The sequence below is a fragment of the Ovis aries genome, chromosome 17 (assembly GCF_016772045.2).
Source record: "Ovis aries strain OAR_USU_Benz2616 breed Rambouillet chromosome 17, ARS-UI_Ramb_v3.0, whole genome shotgun sequence".
In the NCBI taxonomy this organism is placed as follows: Eukaryota; Metazoa; Chordata; class Mammalia; order Artiodactyla; family Bovidae; genus Ovis; species Ovis aries.
The window spans coordinates 59413638-59435407 of record NC_056070.1 but is presented as its reverse complement, the minus strand read 5'-3'; the positions used below and the strand labels follow the sequence as shown (position 1 = coordinate 59435407).

At 43.4% G+C, this 21770-nt stretch overlaps 1 long non-coding RNA gene across 3 annotated transcripts in view; it reads right to left on the bottom strand.

Annotated features, from left to right (window-relative positions):
- The window catches only part of LOC132658006 (uncharacterized), a 405815-nt gene that overhangs the window by 114139 nt on the left and 269906 nt on the right, over nt 1–21770 (bottom strand). Inside the window, exons 5-7 of one of the 3 annotated variants that reach the window (XR_009596898.1) lie at nt 9437–9599; nt 8301–8498; nt 6043–6319 (exon numbers count right to left, since the gene is read on the bottom strand). This is a non-coding gene — a long non-coding RNA (uncharacterized LOC132658006). Of the gene's footprint in view, nt 1–2909; nt 6320–8300; nt 8499–9436; nt 9600–21770 lie in introns of those variants that run through there. The other 2 variants (XR_009596899.1, XR_009596897.1) reach the window with 2 other exon arrangements.

Genomic DNA, 21770 nt, shown 5'->3' with positions numbered 1-21770 from the left:
CACAACTGAGAATTCAGCTAAGCTGGGAAAAATCCACATAAGGAACATAAATCTCTAGTTTACAAGAGCAAGGAAAATCCCCCTTGGGAAGGTTCTGGAGACGGCTCAAAAAGACAAAGTCTGGGAATTTAGAAAGAAAAGCTGAATTGGGCTTGACAATGATCCCCGTGAATCGTCACATCCCAGGGGCACCAACATCCTTGGAGATTGATGGTGAAGAGGACTATGATTTGATCATGTGATCAAATTGCCAAAAGCCCAGTTGGGCAGGGAGGGTAGGGACAGGCATAAATGTTCCCTCTGTGTGGCATCTGCATACAGGGGGGTGTAGCTTTGCCCCTGCTCAGATCTGCCAGCGAAAGCTCATTCATTCAACTCCGCAAAGTGGACCGACCCAGATGATGGTGATCCGGAGCGTATAAAGAATCAGCATTTGGGCAGAGAATTCACAATCAGGTGGAGGAGACAGGCTCATGAAGATAACCACAACAATGTCCGCCCCAAGATAGATGCTATTGCCAAAGAAAAGCTGGGATTAGGTGGAGGGAAAGAAGTTCCAAGGTCAAATACAAACTTTGTTGTTCTTACTTATGGTTCAGTCACTAAGAAGTGTCTGAGTCTGTGATCCTACGGACTGCAGCCCTTGAGGCTCCTCTGTCCATGACATTTCCCAGGCAAGACTACTGGAACAGGTTGCCATTTCCTCTTCCAGGGGATCTGATCTTCCCAACCCAGGGATCAAAACTACATCTTCTCCATCTGTAGGTGGGCTCTTTGCCACTGAGCCATCATCTCTATTATAATGTGTGCTCAGTTGCTTCAGTCGTGTCCAACTCTTTGCGACTCTATGGGCTATAGCCTGCCAGGCTCCTCTGTCCTTGGTGATTCTCCAGGCAAGAACACTGGAGTGGGTTGCCAAACCCTCCTTCAGGGGATCTTCCCAACCCAGGGATCAAACTTGCATCTCCTACGTCTCCTGAATTGGCAGGGCAGGGTGGTGGGGGGAGTGGGGGAGGGTGGCGGTTCTTTACTACTAGCACCACTTGGGAATCCCATCATCTTGATAAATTGGAATATTATTCAGCCATGCGAATGAAGGAAATCTGCCACTTAGGACAACACGGATGGAACTTGAGGCATTATGCTAAATGAGATAAGCTAGACTGAGAAAGACCAATATGGCATGGTATTGTTTATTCACAGAATCTACAAAGAAAGTCAAATAGGGTGAGGTTGGTAAAAAGAGTACATGTCTCAGTTCCAAGATGAACAGGGTCAGAAGACCTAATGCAAAACATGATGACTATAGTTGACCGAGGTTCAATCCCTGGGTTGGGAAGACCCCCTGGAGAGAGCATGGCAACCCACTCCCGTATTCTTGCCTGGAAAACCCCATGGATGGAGGAGCCTGGTGGGCTGCAGTCCATGGGGTTGCACAGAGTCAGACACGACTGGACAACTAACACTTTCATAGTTATCAGCTCTATAGTGTATAATAGAGATTTTCTAAGAGAGTAGATCTTAAATGTTCTTACCACACACAGAAAAAAAGATAAATATGAGAGGTGATGGATGTGTTAATTGGCTAGGTGAGGGGAGAAGTTTCATGATGTATACAATATGTTGTCAAATTATCACGATGAAAACTTTAATACCTTATAATTTTGTCTGTCAATTATACCTTGAAAAAGTTGAAGTGTTTAAAAATTTAAAATAAAAAAAAAATTAACATAAAAGCCTCTACCTCCTTGTTGTGAAAGCAAGTAAATATCCATTAGGTGTCTGACATATAGTGGAAGCTCAATTGTGGTAATTATTAGTATTGATCATTATATTCAATAAAATTATTAATATTGATATTAACTAATAACACAATTATTACTCATGTCATTGTTATAATTATTGTTACAAACATGATATATTAATTAATATAATTGAATACCATAGAGTTGTTATTAATGTTTAATATGTAATTTTTATTATTTAATATTAATAGTTTGGTGGCTCCTTACTCTTTGGGAATGCCAGCCACTTGCACAATATGTACTAGGTAGTAGTTTTTACAGAAATGACCGCCTGAGCCAGTCTTCATTCTTTGCTCCGCAGGTTGTGGGAAATACCTTACAGGGGTTAAGACCATGGATTCACGCCAGACTTACAAGATCCGTGACCTTAGCCAAGCTATACAGCCTTTTGTACTTTCATTTGCTCGTTCGTAAGTGATGCAATGGTACCAACTTCACAGTATTTGTGAAGTATAATTAGGTTAATTATATATAACACAGCGGGATGCCAGGCACATAGGAAAGTGCTGTATGCTTGTGTGTTATTATTATTTGATGGTTTCTTCATCTACAGATATTCCCTGTGGTCCAAACTTGAATGCGTATGAGCTGCCATTTTCCCAGTAGGTCTAACTGGAGAGACCACCAGTGATTCTGGCTTAAAGAAAAGGTGGAAAATGTGTGCACATCTCTGTCTGCTATGAAACAAGAACCCATAGGCAATAATCTCATAGCTGAGGCAGACCCACCCTCGGTACCAGAAATTACTGAACTCAGGCAAGACCCCTTTTCTTGTTTGAAAGGTGACTGGAGAGTTTTCCTCTGGAGCAACACAGCTCTTTCTAACCAGTGTTTTCTTGTTGGGCAGCCTATATTTATTCATTCTTCATTTACCAAATATTAATTGAGCCTCCAGTCTGTGCCGGGCACTGTGCTAGTAGCTAGGATCTAGCCACAAATAACACGATGGGCTTGTCCTTATAATTTTATATATAACAATAATACATGCACATATTATATATAATACATAAATAAGAGTGCTTATAATATCTCTATTTAATATATTCTAACATATTATTTATACATATTATATTACATATACATATGAGTTTATAAGGACTTCCCAAGAGGCACCAGTAGTAAAGAACCCACCTGTCAGTGCAGCAGGCGTAAAAGACTCGGGTTCGATCCCTGGGTCGGGAAGATCCCCTGGAGGAGGGCATGGCAACCCACTTCTGTATTCCTGCCTGGAGAATCCCATGGACAGAAGAGCCTGGCAGGCTACATACAGTCCATAGGGTTGCAAAGAGTCAGACACAACTGAAGTGACTTAGCACACATGCATGAGTTTATAATCCAATAGAGAGACAGGCATTTGATTAAAACAGCTTTTATTCTAGTGGCAAAATAAAGAAAATGGCCCATATGAAATAGACCAGGCCTTCTGCCAAGTATTTTTTGCTCTGTGTAAAGACTGAGATCTTTCTCCCTTCAATCCAATTTAGCAAACATTAACTGAGCATCTGTTATGCTTAAGGCTCCATGCTAGGTACTCTGAGGATACACTGACAAAGAGAAGCTGCCTTCAGGAAACCTGAGCTCTGGCAGGTTTCCCAAAAACATTCATTCTTGGAGTGCCCATCCCTATCAAAGGGAGGGGGATGGCTGGGTGGGTAGGGCCTGGGAGTCCTAGCCACCTGCAGCAGGCATCACCTACCCATGACCTTGGGCAAGTGACCTTGTCTTAGTCTCAGTTTCTCTATCTGTTCAGTTGTGCTTCCAAGTAGCTCCAGCATCATGAGTTTGCTGTGCAAATTTAAAGAGGTGCTATGCCAATGGCCAGCAAGGAGCTTGGCAAACACTCTCAAAAGACAGCTATTAGGTTGGCCAAAAAGCTCACATGGTTTTTCTGTAAGACGTTACAGAAAACCCAGTGAAAACTTTTGGCCAAACCAATATTATTATTGTGATTATTTTAGTGCATAATAGTGGACCTGGAGGATATAATTTTATTTATTTATTTATTTTTTAAGTCTTTATTAAATTTGTTACAATTTTGCTTCTGTTTTATGTTTTGGTTTTTTGGCTCTGTGGCATGTGGGATCTTAACTCCTTGACCAGGCATTGAACCCACATTCCCTGCATTGTAAGGTGAAGTCTTAACCACCAGGTTAACCACCAGGGAAGTCCCAGGATATCATTTTTAAAGCCCTTTTTGAATTAAGAAAGTGCTGGATTTAAAGAAGACTGTCAGATTTTTTTTTCCCTAATGAGGGTATTTTCTTTTGTTTTTAAAAGTCAGAACAGCCCTTGCCACCATCCACTGCAAGTTTCTGTTACCCTGGTTGTTTTCAAGGGCCTCTTGCCTTTTGACAAGGCTTACTTGTCAATCTCCAGGCAAAAGGACCTATTTAGGGTGACCCAACTGTCCTGGGTTGCCAGAACCTGGAGGATTTCCCAGGATGTGGGACTTCCAGCGCTAAAATCAGGACAATCTCCCACTAACCAGAAGAGACGGTCCCCATCCTGGGCCTTCCCTTACAGTAGAGGACACGCAGGTACATGGAAAGACTGTATGTGCTGCAGTGTGAGCCTCAGAGGATGCAAGCGACACCCCGACCAGACCCGGCCGGGTCTGGCACGCAGAGGACAAGGTCCATGTGACACGGCAGGGTCATGAGACGCTTCCGTCCACCTCGGCGGTACCTCAGCCACACGCAGCCTTTTGGTGACTCACAAGGCTCTCAAACAGGACAGACGGAAAGATTTTTAAGTAATCTGGGCCTTGGCATCCAATTACTCAGGGCAGCCCTGGCTCCTGACAGTAGGTGTGACTCCCCTCTGAGTCACCCTGGGAGCACTCAGGTGTTGATAGGAATGAAGGGCGAGTGGGTCCGTGCAAGGTGGCGAAGTGATGGCCTTTGCTTTATTCTCACTGTTCCTCCTAGCTTCAAATGTTGGCCCTGCTACTTTCTAGCGATGATTTCAGTCTGTAAGCTACACACCCTCCTCTGATCATCAATTTCCTCTTTGGAGGACTAAATGGTATCGATAATGAATGCCTCCTACTTAGTGTAGGAGGGGCTTATAGACAGGACTTCATAAACAGTAGCCTTGACAGATAATCCTTACTACTGGATCAACATTCTTATGAATAGTATTGGTATTATCTGATATTGTGACCAGTACAGGTATTTCCCGTTCTTTACCCTTCAAATAAAGCCATTTAAAATAGCTGCAAAGGACTTCCCTAGAGATCCAGTGGTTAAGACTCTGTGCTCCCAATTCAGGGGGTGTGAGTTCAATCCCTGGTTGCGGAATTAAGATCCCATTCAGTGCACAGCCAAAAAAATTTTAAATAAACAACTAAAATTCAGCTTTAAAAAAGAAATAAATAAAATAGGTGCAGAATCTCAGATGAACACTCCCAGGAACAATAGTAGTAATTTAGAAGTGGTGGTGAGACCACTTACAAGTTTTAAAAACCGATGTACAGGTAGGATGCATTTAAAACACACATTCTAAAAAGATTTAAAACTTTTTTTCCCAGCCATGGAGAAGACAATTTTCTCAAATTCTCTTGGTCTAAATCAATCTCTCCCAAAGCATATTCAGAGAAAGTATATGTTATTTTAAGAAATCAAATCAAATTAAAGGAAGGGATTCAAGTGTTTAAAAGGTTTGAATAGATGAATAAATAAATTGTGGTGTAGTGGTGTACATATATATATATATGTATATACCGAAGAAGGCAGTGGCACCCCACTCCAGTACTCTTGCCTGGAAAATCCCATGGATGGAGGAGCCTGGTAGGCTGTGGTCCATGGAGTCACTAAGAGTCAGACACGACACACACATACACTGGAATGTTACTCAGCCATAAAAAAGAATAGAATAATGTCATGTGCACCAACATGGTTCGACCTAGAGATCATCATATTAAATGAAATAAGTCAAACAGAGAAAGACAAATACAACATGGCTTATTTCACTTATATGTGGAATCTAAAATATGACAGAAATGAGCATATTTATGAAACAGAAACAGACTCACAGGCATAGGAAAAAAAATGTATGGTCACTAAAGAGCAAAGAGGGTGGGGGGGGGATAAACTGGGACTTTGGGATTAGCAAATACAAACTACCATGTGTAAAATAGAAAAACAAGGTCCCACTGTACAGCACTGGGAACTATGCTCAATACCCTATAATAAACCATAATGGAAAAGAATATGAAGAAGTATGTATAACTACCTACATGCATTATTGAATCACTTTGCTCACACCAGGAACTAATGCAGCACTGTACATCAATGATGTGAAGCTCGCTCAGCCGTGTCTGACTCTTTGCAACCCCACGGGCTATAGCCTACCATACTCCTCCGTCCGTGGGATGCTCCAGGCAAGAATACTGGAGTGGGTTGCCATTTCCTTCTCCAGGAGATCTTCCCAACGCAGGGATCGAACCCGGGTCTCCCGCATTGTAGGCAGACGCTTTACCATCTGAGCCACCAGGGAACATCAACGATACTTCACTAAAAAAGAATAAAAAGTTAAACAGTTTGGAAAATATTGAGTTAAACCAAATCCAATTGATTTCACTACCGAAGGACTTCTCAGAGCTTTTACTGCAAACTTTGTGGCTTTCCAAAATCAATGTACAATGTGCTGCAGTCTCCCCATTGGCCAGTAACTTTGTTCATGGAGTGTGAATCAGTGGACAGATGTTGGGTAGAAAGCGTTGGAAAATCCTGACCTAGATGTTTCTATGCAAGTCCTAGTCCCCGCTTCATCCCAGCTTACACCCCATGGCCTGGCTTCCTTGGAAATTAGTGCTTGATTCCTGGTCTCTGAGTTCTTCCATTCAGCCACCTGAGAGCTCTGATTCATTCCTGCACTGGGCCTTTACTGTGGGGTGAATCCTCCCCACTGATCTCCCAGGGAGCGTGGTATCAAGCGTCTGAACAACCATTAAAAACTCTCTGTGTGTGCCTCACACCTCCTTTCTGGGAAAGGAGTTTCTTTTCAGTGCACCAAGATGTGTCGTTTCTCCTAGGAGAGGCTTGCCATTTGATGAAGATGATGAACATGCTGATGACCATCATGATGATAAAACAATGAATAGCGTATCTTTGCAGAGAGCTTAACCACATACCTAGAGCTGTGCTTCACCCCTGGGAAGTGGGTACTATCAGTATCCCATTTTCCAGATAAGAAAATTGAAGTTCAAGGAGGTTCGATGACTTTCACACAATCACTCAGCAAGTAAGTCCTGGGATTTGTTATTTGTATGGACCGCCATGAAACTGACTTAATCCAGAAGCCATATTCCTAGAGTGCATGATGTGGATTCATTCAGAAATACATGGAACTGGAGAGCTTAAGGAAACTCACACTGGCAGAACTACCTCCAAATGATCACACACAGGGGCCCTGAGAAACGTCAGCTCTGAACACCATGCTACGCTGCCTTAAAACACAACATGAGCAACCCAAGCCGCACAGAATATGGTGGCCAATGGCCTGAGCCTTGGCTAACCAACTCCACCTTCAACTTCACCTTGGCACGCAGCCCCATGGAACATGCTAATGTGATTCATAAATGCTTTGGCTTTACGCCATCTCTGCCATTGGCATGCTTCCCCCCCCCCACCCCCGCCGTACAGTGGGGTAACACAGCACCAAGGGAAATTGCCCCTCCTTGCCCCGCGACAGAAAGATACTTTCTTCACCTGGGTTTCTCAGGGAGTTGATCCTTCAGCTAATTAATAACAAGTCCAGAATCACCTCCGCCCACCCCCACCCCCCCACCCCAGCCAGAGGAGATAAGACACAGCCTTACTTCCTGCATCAGACTGTCTCCTCGCCTCGTCATTGGCGCCACCGAGGTGACTGGCGCCTGCCGCCACCTCCCACCCCATTGGATGGCAGCTTATCATCTGGGGGTGAAGGGAAGTGATGCGTGTGTCCTCACAGGGGCCGATGGCAGAGAGGCTTGTAAAAGGTGCTGTATAAATCAATTATTAATACTAATCAGAGCTATTATGCACCATGAGCAGGAGACGGGAGGCCTGGAGACAGTCACCACACCCTCTTTGACACCGTACCAGGGGCCAGGTCTCTCACGAACTAGGGAGAGCTCTGAGGTGAGATGACCCAAGAGCGGGAAGAATTAACCCCTTCGGGCTATCCTGGTGGCTCCGAGGTAAAGAATTCGCCTGCCAGTGCAGGAGACGCAGGCTTGATCCCTGAGTCAGGAAGATCCTCTGGAGAAGGAAACAGCAACCCACTCCAGTACTCTTGCCTGAGAAATCCCATGGACAGAGGAGCCTGGTGGGCTACAGTCCATGCGGTCGCAAAGATGTGGATGTAACTTAGAGACTAAACGACAACAACAACTGCAAATCCCTCCCGGTCTTTCAAAAGTCTGCCTGACAGTGCTGCCTGAGGTAGAAAAGACTCCAGAACCTGGAAAGCGTGGGGCCTTGAGAGCCAAGTTTTGGTATGACTACTTACTTCTAAGCTCTTCGTTGAATCCAGCTGGGACTGTTGTTTGCCCCATTGGACTCTGGAGAAAATGGTGCCCACCAGGATATATTTCTCCAAGCCAGCTTGCCGCTTTCTGGTGTGGAGAGGGCGCCATCCACAGGACCAGTGAGCTGGGTTTATTTTCTCAAGCCACTTCCTGTTCCCTCCTGGGATCCACGTTGTGGGCTGGGAACAAAAAGAACAATTTGTTCAGGTTATGGATGTGATGAATTGATTCCGTGTTTATATTCTCTGATGTTCTAAGACCTGGGTCTGATTTGGTGACCCTCCTGAGAGTATCCAGACCTCCATGGAATGGTGTTGAACTCAACTTCCCTGAGAAAAATTCACCTAGGTTCTCTCAGAAATAAATATTACGCATCCATCCCATGGCAACTTTAGAATCTACTGGTGACAAGTCAAAAGTGGCCAGTGGTTAATGCTAACATCCTAAAGGATGAATATCTCTGTCCTAAGGGGGGAAAATAAATTGATAACAAGAATGAACGTTTGTCCAGCATGAACTGCCTGCGAACGTAGGGCACCAAAAAAGGTGGAATAGGAAGGAGGAAGTAATTGTGGAGGAAATGAAATGGAGGAGACGCCGTGATGGTGAATTCAGACAGCAGACAGCAGCTCCAGGAAGGGGGACTTCCCTGGTGGCCCAGTGATTAAGAATCCACCTGCCAGGGCAGAGGACACAAGTTTGATCCCTAGGCTGGGAAGACGCCACAATGCCGTAGAGCAAGTAAGCCCGTGTGTCGCAACTACTGATCCCGTGATCTAGAGCCCATGAGCCACAGCAAGAGGAGCCACCACGAAGAGAGGCCCGAGAACCCAAGGAAGAGTAGCCCCTGCTCATCGCAGCTAGAGGAAGCCCGAGGACAGCGACAAAGACCCAGAGCAGCCAAAAATAAATAAAAAATTTTTAAAGAGAACATTTCAGATCATCTTCCTTTTTTCAGACAGTAGAAGTGGCATGATTGGCAGAATAATGGTCCCCCACAAAGATGCCCACATCTTCATCCCCAGAGCCTGTGACTATGTCACTGTACACGGCAAAAGGGACTGTGCAGATGTGAATAATTTTAGGATCCTGAGATGGGGAGATTATCCTGGATTACCTGGGTGGGTCCAGTGGAATTACAAGATCCTTATAAGAGGGAGGCAGGAGGGTCAGAGTGAGGAAAGGAGATGTGATGACAAGGAGAGTCCAGCTGATGCAATTACTGGCTTTGACGAACCAGACGAGGCCATGAGCCAAGGAACGTGAGTAGCCTCTGGAAGCTGGAAAAGGTAAAGAAACAGATTCTCATTAGAGCCTGCAGAAGGAACACGGCCCTCGGACACCTCGATTTTAGACATTCTGATTTCCAGAACTGTAAGATGGTAAATCTGCAAGGTTTGAAGCCACTGTGTCTGGGGTCATTTGTTATAGCAACAATGGCAAACTAACACCTTGGGTAAAGTTGGGTCATTCTCCAATCTCAGCCCTCATGCATGCTCACTTCATGGAAACACGTTGAAGAAAGGTGGTCAGTGTAGAGTATGATGCATGCTTCATTTCTAAGAATCATTCAATTGCTGAGGCTTGGGGATCACTTACTTAAAAAATTAAAATAGGCTTGTGCATTTATTCATTCATCCAACAACTATCTACTGAGCAGTCCCTGTGTACCCGGCTTTCTTCCCAGTGTTTGGGGTGCAGATGGGAATGGTTCAGATGAGGAAATGACGGCCTCATGGAGAGACACAGCAATGAGGTGAACAACTAAATGACTCGCATCATGGCAGACAGTGATGAGGGGGCCATGAAGACTGTGAAGAGGTCAGTGAAGGCTTCTGAGGAGGTGGTATTTGAACTAAGATGAACCCATGAAGCCGTGGGTGAGACTCCCCCAGCAAGTCTTAAGGGAGAGACTGGCTTGGTAGGTCAGAGGAATAGCAAGGCGACCAGTAAGACTAAAACTGAGAGAGCCCAGCCTGGTAGAAAATGAGGTCCAAGAAGGAACTAGGGACAGATCATAAATATCTTACCAACCACAGTAAGGAGTGGGATTTTAGTGTAACTGAATGGGAAGCCACAGGAGGGTTTTCTACAGAGCTGGGCAATTCTTTATTCACTGTTCCAAAAAGACCTGAGGTTATCATACCATCAGTCATATCATACCACCCGCAACTGCATTTCAGGGTGCCTCCTTGAGGGTTAGGAGAAACAAAGCAGATTCAGAGCAGGAACTGATCCTAACCCTACCAACCACAATAGTTAGGGACAAGGGGGATTCACATTTGGTGGACATCGACTCTGTGTTGGGTAGTATGCAGGTTGCTTTTCACTCATTATTATGGTTCATTCTCCCAAGAGCCCTGAGATGTAGGACATGGAAGATCATCAGGTTGAGGCTTAAAGAGGGAAAGACACCTGCTCAAGATTCCCGTGGCCGTTAAGTGACAGAGGCCAGGTTCAAAACCATTTCTAGCCAGGGTGGCTTTCCCTCACCAGCCCCACCACATCAAACCCTCTCCAACCCGCAGAATTTCCCATTGAGAGAATTAGTCACAACTGGCTTTGATTGGCTGGGTGGCCAACGCAGTTCCAGCTCAGGGCATTTCTCTAGGGCCCTTATCTTTATTAGCTGTGAATTTATCTCTCAACAGAGATAGGGCTCTGGGTGGAGGGCCCCTCTGCCCACACCTGGGTGAGTCGTACCTGCTTCAAACAGGTCAGCAGGCAACTGGGAGCCTTGTAATTGCCTTCTTCCTCACCTCGCCCCCTCCCTCAAGTTCAAACCTGCAATGTCAACACGGTCTCCAGGACCAAAGGTAACGGAGGGGAACCATGAGGGTATTAACCTGTAATCCCTTGATAAGGCCAGCACATTTCACAGCACCATAAATTAATTCTTGTCCTCCAGGGCCCGTGAGGAGTGCAGCAGGTAAAGAGCAGACAGGGAAATAAAAAGAGGCCAACAACTGAAAAGGTAGAGCAGAGCAATGCCATCAGAGGAGCAGGAAGCCCCCAGTGTCCCCTCCTAGCAGGTGAAGGGCTTGACTAGGACTGCCCTGCATGATTTGAGACCGTCTGAATTCATGGTAGATTTCGTGGAGGAAAACAAAGAGAGAGAGAGAGAAAACAGTATGAGATGGGGCACGAGAGGGCTTGACCGAACTGTTCTGTTTGGTAACACACAGTTCATCTTCCAGCCAATGAGCAAGAATTAGCTATTTGGTTTTTTCAACAAGGCAGAGATAGCCCTCAAATCAGACTGAAACCCACCCTCTCAGGATGAGCTGAGAACAAGCAGATAGAATAGGGACCTAAAAGCACGCTCGAACTCATGTCAGCCTCATCAGTCCAAAGGTTGTCATCCTAGGGCTTCCCTGGTGGTCCAGTAGTTATGAATCTGCCTTGCAGTGCAGGGTTCGATCCCTGATCTGGGAAGATCCCACGCGGAGGAGCAACTAAACCCGTGAGCCACAGCTACTAAGCCTGTGCTCTAGAGACCGAGAGTCACAGCTGCCGAAGCCCATGCACCACAACACTCCACACTCCAACACTCCACTCTAGGGCCTGACTCCACAGCAAGAGCAGCCACGGCCGTGAGACGCCCGCACACCACAACTAGAGAAAGCCCACATGCAGCAACAAAGACCCACCGCAGTCAAGGATAGAAAGGCGGATACAAATTAATAAATACAAAATAAATATGTATTTTAAAAGGCTATCATCCTGATATCAGGAGCCACCTTAGTTAGATTCCTCGTGGTTCTAAAAGATCCACCCTATGAAACTTATGAAAACGAGTTCAAAAGTCTTCTGGTCTATGATGATTCCTAATGAGCAGAGTCATTTCCCAGGAGTTTATTCACAAGATGACCCATGGCTAGTTTTCTCACTTGTTGGCTTCCAACACCATTTTATGAATGCCAATTATTATGTGACCCTGGGAATACTACAGTGTCACAGACATTTATCCATGGCTTCCTGAAATCCATGATCTCCTGGAGGATAAAGACAAGTCTACAGGACCATAATATACTGTGACAAATTGTGTGATGGGAGCCAAGTCCTGGTGGGCTTTTGGACAAAGCCCCATATGGGCTTGTTTTTGTTACCCAGCAAATATCTCTGATCCCTACCCATTTGGAATCAGCAAACACATGGAAAATGAAAAATCATTTCAATGTAGCTAAGACTTATTTACAAGGTAAACCTGCTATTTTCACTGTGTTCTTATATCACATTCCAAAGTCAATCATCAACTATGGTTGGACTTTCTGCTTCTTAGGATGGTCTGCTCATCGGTTCTCTTCTAATATAGATGATATGCATTTGCCCACATTCCAAAGGTTTTAAAAATATCACTTGAGTTGTGGAGAAAAAAGTGAAAATCCATTTAGGCATAGAAAAGAAGAGTCTTTAAGAGTCTAGCTTTGAGGAATTGATTCAGGATAGAGATATGGTTTAATTCAGCAACCCATCTGGGCCTGGAAAATACGTTTACCTCCCTAAAACAAGAAAGAAAAAAAAGAGAGAAAGAGCAAAAGAGGAAGAAAGAAAGAAAGGGACTTAATACCACAAGCTGATTTTCAAAATCAATGCATTTAAATGTGTGTGGACTTTAAAATGTCCCTTATAGTGTTACTTATAATATAAGAAATTAGAACTATCTTAAAAGTCCGCTAATAGGAAAATGGTTAAGTAACAAGTAGCAATTTAAAAGGTTATAAAAAGCTCTTACAGGCAAAAAAAAAAAAAAAAAGTGCTTCTGATGCTAGGGTAAAAAGGCAGAATACAAAATAAAATTTTATTTTAAAGAATTTTTTTTATATCAAGGATAAAAAGGACACCAAAATGTCAACAAAAATTGCCTCCGGTTAACAACATAGTATAGTAGTTCAACAAATGAGACTTGGTGTCAGGAACCTTTGGATCAAATCTAGGCTTTACCACTTTCTAATTGACTTGCTTTGGGGAAAGTGTTTCTCTCAACATTTCTTTCATCTTCTGAACAAAGGAACTGATAGCAACGCCTGCCTCACAGAGCTGTTGTAAGCATTAAGAGAAGTAACACAAGTTAAGAATACATAATAAATGTTCAATAAATGACAGCTCTTATATGGGTATACAAAGGATGAAATACCATGGGTGTCTAACTTAATAAGCATTTCACTATTTAAATCTACTATATATTGCATCAGAAAGAGATAGACATTAAACATTTTTAAATTTTATAATCACATGTAAAGTGAGTTTGTGAATAGCTGAGGAACACAAAAAATTGACACTTAGAATATAAATTCCTAAGTAGCTAGGAATTTCCATTTACCCTGCTCAAATTTTAGAAGGCAATTGAGGAGGAAAAAGTTATATTCTATGAGAAGTTTGGTAAATAAAGAGGCCAAGCTTCCAGAAATAATTTCCTTGAGTTCTTGACCTGGCTTCTCCATAATCCCCCAGACCAAAAATGAAGGCAAAGTGATGGAGTCCCCTGGGTGAGCTCCTTGCCTTCCATCAGACTCTCAAAGGAATCTGGGACCACCCCCCATGCCAAGTTTTTGAGAAACTGTTATATCTTTGAAGTTGGATGAGAACAGATATTAAAAGTGATGACTCATAAGACAAACCAAGGAAATATGCACTTCCCCTTGCTGGTCTAGCTCACCAATGTGCCTGTCATTGAATGAATTAATGAACTGAATAAATGAACTGCTGCCGTAGATAAAACATGGTACAACAATTACCCGCACAAGAATGGGGATATGCCAGGCACTGAGATTCCATATTAAATCTCAATTACACATAAAACCACCTTCACTGAACACCCAGTTTCCCGAACATACCATGTTATATTGTAATGTCTGACATTTTCTGCGGAGATAGAAGTTCCAAGGAGGAACAACCCATCCCACGTCAGAAGCAAGGAAGGATCAACAGGTTGGAACTGTAGAGTAAATATTTAAACATGGGAAGTTCAATAGCGTTAAGTAGGTTCTGTAACAGGCTCATTTTTAAAAATCAATACTCTTACTAATAGCAAGATGCTAGCCTTCCGTGGAAGGGAGGCAACTCAGTTGAAATCATTTTTTGAATCAGAAGTCAATAGGAGCCAGTGTCTCAGACAAATCTCCCCAAATTGGTCAAAGAAAAACACAGTCATGCAGCTGTCTCCTGGGATCTAGTATTTCCATGAAGCTGGGTCTGGGCTGCTGAAGCTGGGGACCACAGACGTGACTTGAGCAAGGTGGAGGGTAGAAGGAGGATAGAAGGAACAGGTTAGACAAGGAGAGAGGAAATCCGTGACTTTTCTGTGGGATTATTTCAGCAGTCAAGCACTTGGATTTTTAACCTTGTTGAGGATAATAGCTGCATGACCTTGAGGAAGGAAGGTAACTTCTCTAACTGTAACAGAAGCCTGAGCACACTCCCTGCCTCTCCTTGGTCTGAACCATTTCAGTGCAAACAGTTAGGCTTCCAGCTGCCAGAACCCGGTCTCAGCCTGAGGGCTCTGCCTGGACTCAGACACTGAATGAAGGCCCCCACAACGTGGCCGTCAACCACGGACAGGTGGGGGCTGGCCCCTTATCTGCAGCCTATGCTCTGCACCACCTCTCAGCTCCTCGAATGGGATGGAGCCCCCCACTGCCCAAGGAGGTGACCTGCTATTACATCGTCTAAGTTGGCTGCTTTCTCTTAGTCCATCCTTCCAACTCCCCACCCAGTGCCCTGGGAACACCTCTCACATCAGCCACTTTCACTGAAGTCTTGTCTCACTGGTCTGTGCCTCAGTTTCCCCAAATGTAAAATGGGGCGGAGGAAGAGCATCTGCTTCTTAGGTTTTCGAAATGAAAATACACGTAAAACATTTAGCACAGTGACTGACACATAATAGGAGAGGAATAAAGATTAGCTATTGTAATGAAAAGGGGATTAATAAAGAACAGATAGATCCTATATGTATTAGACGTATATATAGATGATTTCTTATATCATGACTAAATTTTTTTTTATTTTTTTACTTTATAATATTGTATTGGTTTTGCCATACATTGACACGAATCCGCCATGCGTGTACATGTGTTCCCCATCCTAAACCCCCCTCCCACCTTCCTCCCCATCCCATCCCTCTGGGTCATCCCAGTGCACCAGCCCCGAGCACCCTGTATCATGCATCAAACCTGGACTGGCGATTCGTTTCACATGTGATAATTTATATGTTAAAATTTTTAAAATAAGCTTCCTATTGAAAGAGGGCTTACCCCATGGCTCAGGAGGTAAAGACTCTGCTTGCAATGCAGGAGACATAGGAGATACAGGCTTGATTCCTGGGTTGGGAAGATCCCCTGGAGGAGGAAATGACCACCCACTCCAGTGTTCTTGCCTGAAAATCTCATGGACAGAGGAGCCTGGCGGGTATAGTCCAAAGGGTCACAAAGAGTTGGACACCTTAGCGACTGGGCACACATTGAGAATGAGGCAAATTAAGCTTCCAGAAGGTCATTTTTAAAAATATTTTAATGCCTTTGCCTCAGAAAGAAGGCTGAAATGGGTTATCAGGACACTAACAATACATATTAGTAATGAGCCAAAGAAAACAGCTAGAAATAAATCTTTTCAAAATGATCTATTTAAAGAAAAATACCTAACAGATGTTCAATAAGAATGCTGTCTTAAATTCATTGATGAGGGCTGGAAAGACAGAAAATATGATCGTGTGGTTTTACCCCCTATGGAAAACCTAATAAAGGGAATTTAGGTCCAAATTACACACAGGTGCCCGGAAGAAAGATGAAAACTTCCGAGAACCCAGTCAAGGAATTGATGGCAATGGTAACAGACTCTGATGTGCTGAATATTCTGGAACTGACTGTTTAGCTCAAAACTGTAACTTATTCATTTTTCTGTTTATTCATGCATTCATTCACTGCTCAGATGTCTAGTATCTACACATCAAGTATAATAATGACACAACACCAGTAGCAGCAGGTAATGTTTTATTTATCCCTTACTCATGCCTGGTGGCTCAGAGGTTAAAGCATATGCCTGGAATGCGGGAGACCTGAGTTTGATCCCTGGGTTGGGAAGATCCCCTGGAGAAGGAAATGGCAACTCACTCCAGTACTCTTGCCTGGAGAATCCCATGGAGGGAGGAGCCTGGTAGGCTACAGTCCATGGGGTCGCAAAGAGTCAGACACGACTGAGCGACTTCACACATGACCAACCTAGACAGCATATTAAAAATCAGAGACATTACTTTACCAGCAAAGGTCCATCTAGTCAAGGCTATGGTTTTCCAGTGGTCATGTATGGATGTGAGAGTTGGACTATAAAGAAAACTGAGTGCCAAAGAATTGATGCTTTTGAACTGTGGTGTTGGAGAAGACTCTTGAAAGTTCCTTGAACTGCAAGGAGATCCAAGCAGTCCATCCTAAAGGCAATCAGTCCTGAACATTCATTGGAAGGACTGATGCTGAAGCTGAAACTCCAATACTTTGGCCACCTGATGCGAAGAATGGACTCATTGGAAAAGACTCTGATGCTAGGAAAGATTGAAGGTGGGAGGAGAAGGGGACGACAGAGGATGAGATGGTTGGATGGCATCACCAACTCAATGGACATGAGTTTGAGTAAACTCCGGGAGCTGGTGATGGACAGGGAGGCCTGGAGTGCTGCAGTCCATGGGGTAACAAAGAGTCGGACATGACTGAGTGACTGAACTGAACAGAACTGAACTGATGCTCCAAATACAGTTTTAAGACCTTGTTATTAACTTATCTCATCCTCACAGCAATGCTACAAGGGGTACTAATATCCTCACTATGTATCAGAGAAAACTGAGGTACAAGGAATTTAGTGACTTGTCCAGGATAGCACAGCTGGAAAGAGGGAGAATGTTGACTCTAAACCCTCATCCCTTAAACATTGTGTTCTATGTCTTCAGGTCCCCGGCATATATTTGGCGTCAGTAATATCCTATCCCCACTCCCTCCTTCCCACGTTTACCCTTAGTAGATATTGCTAATTGAGTGCTACACTCTTTTAGCTGTTCTTGCCTGAATCCTTCTTAACACAAAATTCCATACAGTCACTACCAATCAATTGGAATTGGTGTGGAAAATAAAGACAGTTTGACAACTGAACCAGTTACAACCATTTGATTGCAAGCAGTGGAAGCTGACTCTGGGTAACAAAAGTTTAAAAGGACTCCACTAAAGGATGTGGGAGAACTCAAGATGACTGAAGAGTGTGTTCAGAAATTAGGAGTTTCCTAGGGGGCTTCAGAGCAAGTATTTATATGACAGGTTTATCTGGATACATCCACTAAAATTGAAGTGTTCGAAGCATATTGTTTCCTTGCCCTTGAGTCCTTCTGATCATGGTATAAATTCCCAAGGGAATGTCTGTTGGTTTATTGGTGTAGATCATTGTCCACTAAAACAACAAGAGTGAAGATGAGCAAGAGCGCACAAAGGTAATTAAGGGGCTATATTCAGGGGGGGAAGAATTCTGAGAAGTCCAAAAGCACACCGCCAGCACCAGCACCAACCATCCACTGGAACAGATCTGATCTACACACAATTAGCCTCTTCCAAAAGTTCTAACAGGCCCATGGGCTCCTGAATGGGTTATCTGGTTGCACTACAAGCCATCATTAAAACAGTTCTGCTGATGATTATACGTTGAGCGTGGGTGTCTTTACCTGGGGAACTAACTCATCAGCCAGAGAAGGAATTGGCAAAGTCCAGGATGAGCCTTTGAAAGCCTCTGATGAAATCAGTCTGTTGATTAACGCAATTAGCACCATTAGGAGAGGAAGTTGTTAACCTAAATCAATTATCCACAGACATCTATCATGCTAAGTGTTCCTCTTTGTCTTGAGCATATTGCACTGTTGGTGTTCCAGTGGTGATGGCCATTAAAAATAAATGATTATTGTTGATTTTCTATTGATATAGCTATTAATGTATTGGTGCCTGTGTGTATAAGCCGCTTACGTGTAGTGTACAGAAAATAGATGTACTAACAATAGGAAGTAAGTATCGACTCCCATTTGTCAATTCAGGAGATACATATTGACCAACAAAAAGTGCTACTAGCTTTTGATGAGCTAAAAGGCAAAATGTTCATATCAGCTCATTTTTCTTTAATTCTTTGTATCATTTATCTTCTACAATGCAAAGGTTCAGATGCATGACTATAATTCTTTCTTATTAATTTTTACTGGAGTTGTGTCAGTTTCTACTGTACAGCAAAGTGAATCAGCTATGTTTATCTATATCCCCTCTTTTTTGGATTTCCTTCCTGTTTAGGTCACCACAGAGCATTGAATAGAGTTCTTTACGCTATACAGTAGGTTCTCATTAGTTATCTATTTTAAACATAGTATCAATAGTGTATATATGTCAGTCCCAATCTCCCAGTTCATCCCACCCACCTCCCTTTCCCCCTTGATACCCGTACATTTGTTCTCTACAGCATGGATGTAATTCTTTATCTCTGCCTCAGTATCTAATTCAGACTCCATAATTGTGGTCCTAAAGCATTTTGTGCCAGTTGATTTACATCTGTATGAAAACTCCTTTGAACATCTCCACCACTTTACATTAGCAAATTGAAGTCTTCTGTACCTACCTTACACACTAACCACGATATCATTTTCTTAAAATCATCCCCAAATATCCAGAACAATAGTCTATGACAATGACAATTCATGTTCACTGAATCTCAGCCACCCAACCCTTTGCATAGATGTCTAGTGACTATATCCAGCTTACAGAATAATAATAATGAGAATAATAACTATTAGTGTATATGCCAGGTATGAATTAATTCAAGTATCTCAACTCCTAAGGTAACATTATTATGGCCATTTTACTGATGAGGAAACTGAGATATGGGAAAGACAAGTCCTAATATATAGCTGGTTAATAAACTCAGTCATTCTGGATGTAATCAACCACTACCCCTGCCCCTACTTGTCCATGCTTCTCTGATTATACTTTTGTAGTAGGTGTTAAGTATCAGGAATATATTTTTGCTCTCACAGAAACCTGGCCTGGTGTGTAGCATGCCTCTGTGTGTGTGTGTGTGTGTGTGTGTGTGTGTGTGTGTGTGTGTGTACCTCCATTCCACCACCAGATAAAGGAACTTGAATTTATGGGTTCAGGTAATTTGCTAAGTTTATATACCTAACAAGTGACGCAAGAGATTCAAACCAAACTCTGCCCCCAAACTTTCCTCTTTAGAGACTCGTTAGGCAGAGTCTGGAAAAGCATGACCTTTTAAGAGAAACATGGAGTTTTTAAGCTTTTTGTTTGCAAAATGAACCACTGGATTTCTGCATCACAGCAGTGCCTGGAATTAGTAGTAAAGGAATAGAGATGATGTACAATGCTTTATGTTCCCAGTGGGGCCTGGAATATGATTGCAACATCTAGAAATACCTGCTTGATCGATTGGAGTGACTAGATTCAACAGAGCAAGTAAGCCTAGGCTAGGGAGGGAAGGAGGGCTGCCGAAGGCAACTAGGGAGCATTAATAGGAAGAAAATAACAGGAGAGAGAAGGGCCAATTGTTCCTGACAGTGCCCGAGAAGGTCAGACTTTCACAGAGTCATCAAAAGGAGGTTCAAACATGGCAAACCAGAAAGGCAGGCTGGGCTTTCCCTTGGGAGCTGAATTGTCAAGAACTTATTTCAAAATCTTAGACTTTCTGCCAAGACAACACATCTTCAGCTGGTTAATTAAAATTGGGTGTCAGCAGTGCTTCGAAATCACCAAGAGAGGTATCAGCTTCAGGGCATGTGCTTGGGAAACCTCACAGGTTTTCATCTAAGGGGGGAGTTTCTTAAGCACTTAAGAGGAGAAGAAAGGAGGGAGGGAGGAGAATGGAAAGGGAGGAGGCCACTGAGACATGGATTTGGAATGGATTTATTCTCTCAACTCACTTAGACTCACATTCCAATTTCCCTGGAAAGATTGGGCTTCCAAAATGAAAGTTTCATTTTTGGTTTTTGTTCCTATTAAAAGATTTTTAAAGACAGATCTTAAAAGATCTGAAAATCCCAAATTACCTGGTGTTGCTTTCACATCAGAAATAATTAACTAGGTAGTTGATTGGATGGTGTGGGGGGAAGAATAATGGAATAATGCCCCCCCAACCAGATATCTACTTCCTAATGCCTGGAATCCCAGGGATTTGTGAATAGATTAGCTTTGTGCAAGAGTGATTAAATTAGAGATTTTGAGATGAGATTATTCTGGATTCTCCATATGAGCCCTGAATGTTAATCATAAAAGTCCTTCTAAAAGGGAGAGTCCAAGAAAGGAGATATGAAGATGGAAGTAGAGATCAGAGTGACTGGAGTATTCAGGTGTCCTCTGGGAACTGAAAAAGAAAAGCAGGGACTTCCCTAGCAGTCCAGTGGTTAAGACTCCATGATTCCAATGCAGGAGACGTGGGTTTGATCCCTGGTCAAGGAACTAAGATCCCACATGCTTTGTGGTATGGCCAAAAAGATTTTTTAAAACAGACAAGAAACAGAATTCTCTCTTGAGCCTCCCGAAAGAGTACAGCTCTGCTGTGACCTTGATTTGAGTCTCATAGGGCCCTTTTGGGACTTCTGAACTCCAGGATTATAAGACAGTAGGTCTGTATTGTTTTGAGCTACTGCATACATGTGTGGTAATTTGTTACAGCAGTGAAAATAAACTAACACAGACATGTCGCTCATTTTTTTTCCTTTACTCTTGGAATGCCTTGAGGCCAATTCCAATGACAAATGCAACAAAAAGAACCAAAGGTATAGCTGATTTCAGCAATTTTTTTCCTCTAGAAACAGACAAGACCTGGAGAGGGTTAAAACAGCAGAGAAAGAGGTGGAAGTATGTCCACGGCGCCCTGTCCATTCGCCAGGTGTGTCTCTGTCTGGTTCTCAGCTTCCTGACAGCCAATGTGAGAACGATGCATCAGAAAGTTGTATGATTCCCAAGCCTGCACAAAGCCAAGCCAATGTCTCAGAAGAATGGCTATTTCTCATATTAAGATCAGAAAACCACTTTGTCTCAGGGTCCCTGTCTGTATCGTGTGATGAAGTGGAACAGTAGTCACCTGACCATACATCCCCTCCTCACCATTGCTCGGGTCATCTCTGTGGTCTGGATCCTGAGACACAGAGATGAAGGGCCATCCTGGGGACAAAGTGCTTCTAGCCTGAACGGAAAAGCAAATAATAAATGTGATGTACTAAAATGGGGATGATCGGATTGAGGAGAATGAGAGAAGCCCAGAGGAGACACCTAACCCAGCCTGGGTACAGTAAGGAGAAATCGCTTCTAGTGTTATCCAGGTTGAGCCTTGAAGGCTGGAGATGGGTAACCAAGGTAACCAAGTAAAGCACAGGTTTATGTGTGTAGGGAAGAGGAGGTATGGGGGAGGCTGAAGACACTGTCAGGAAA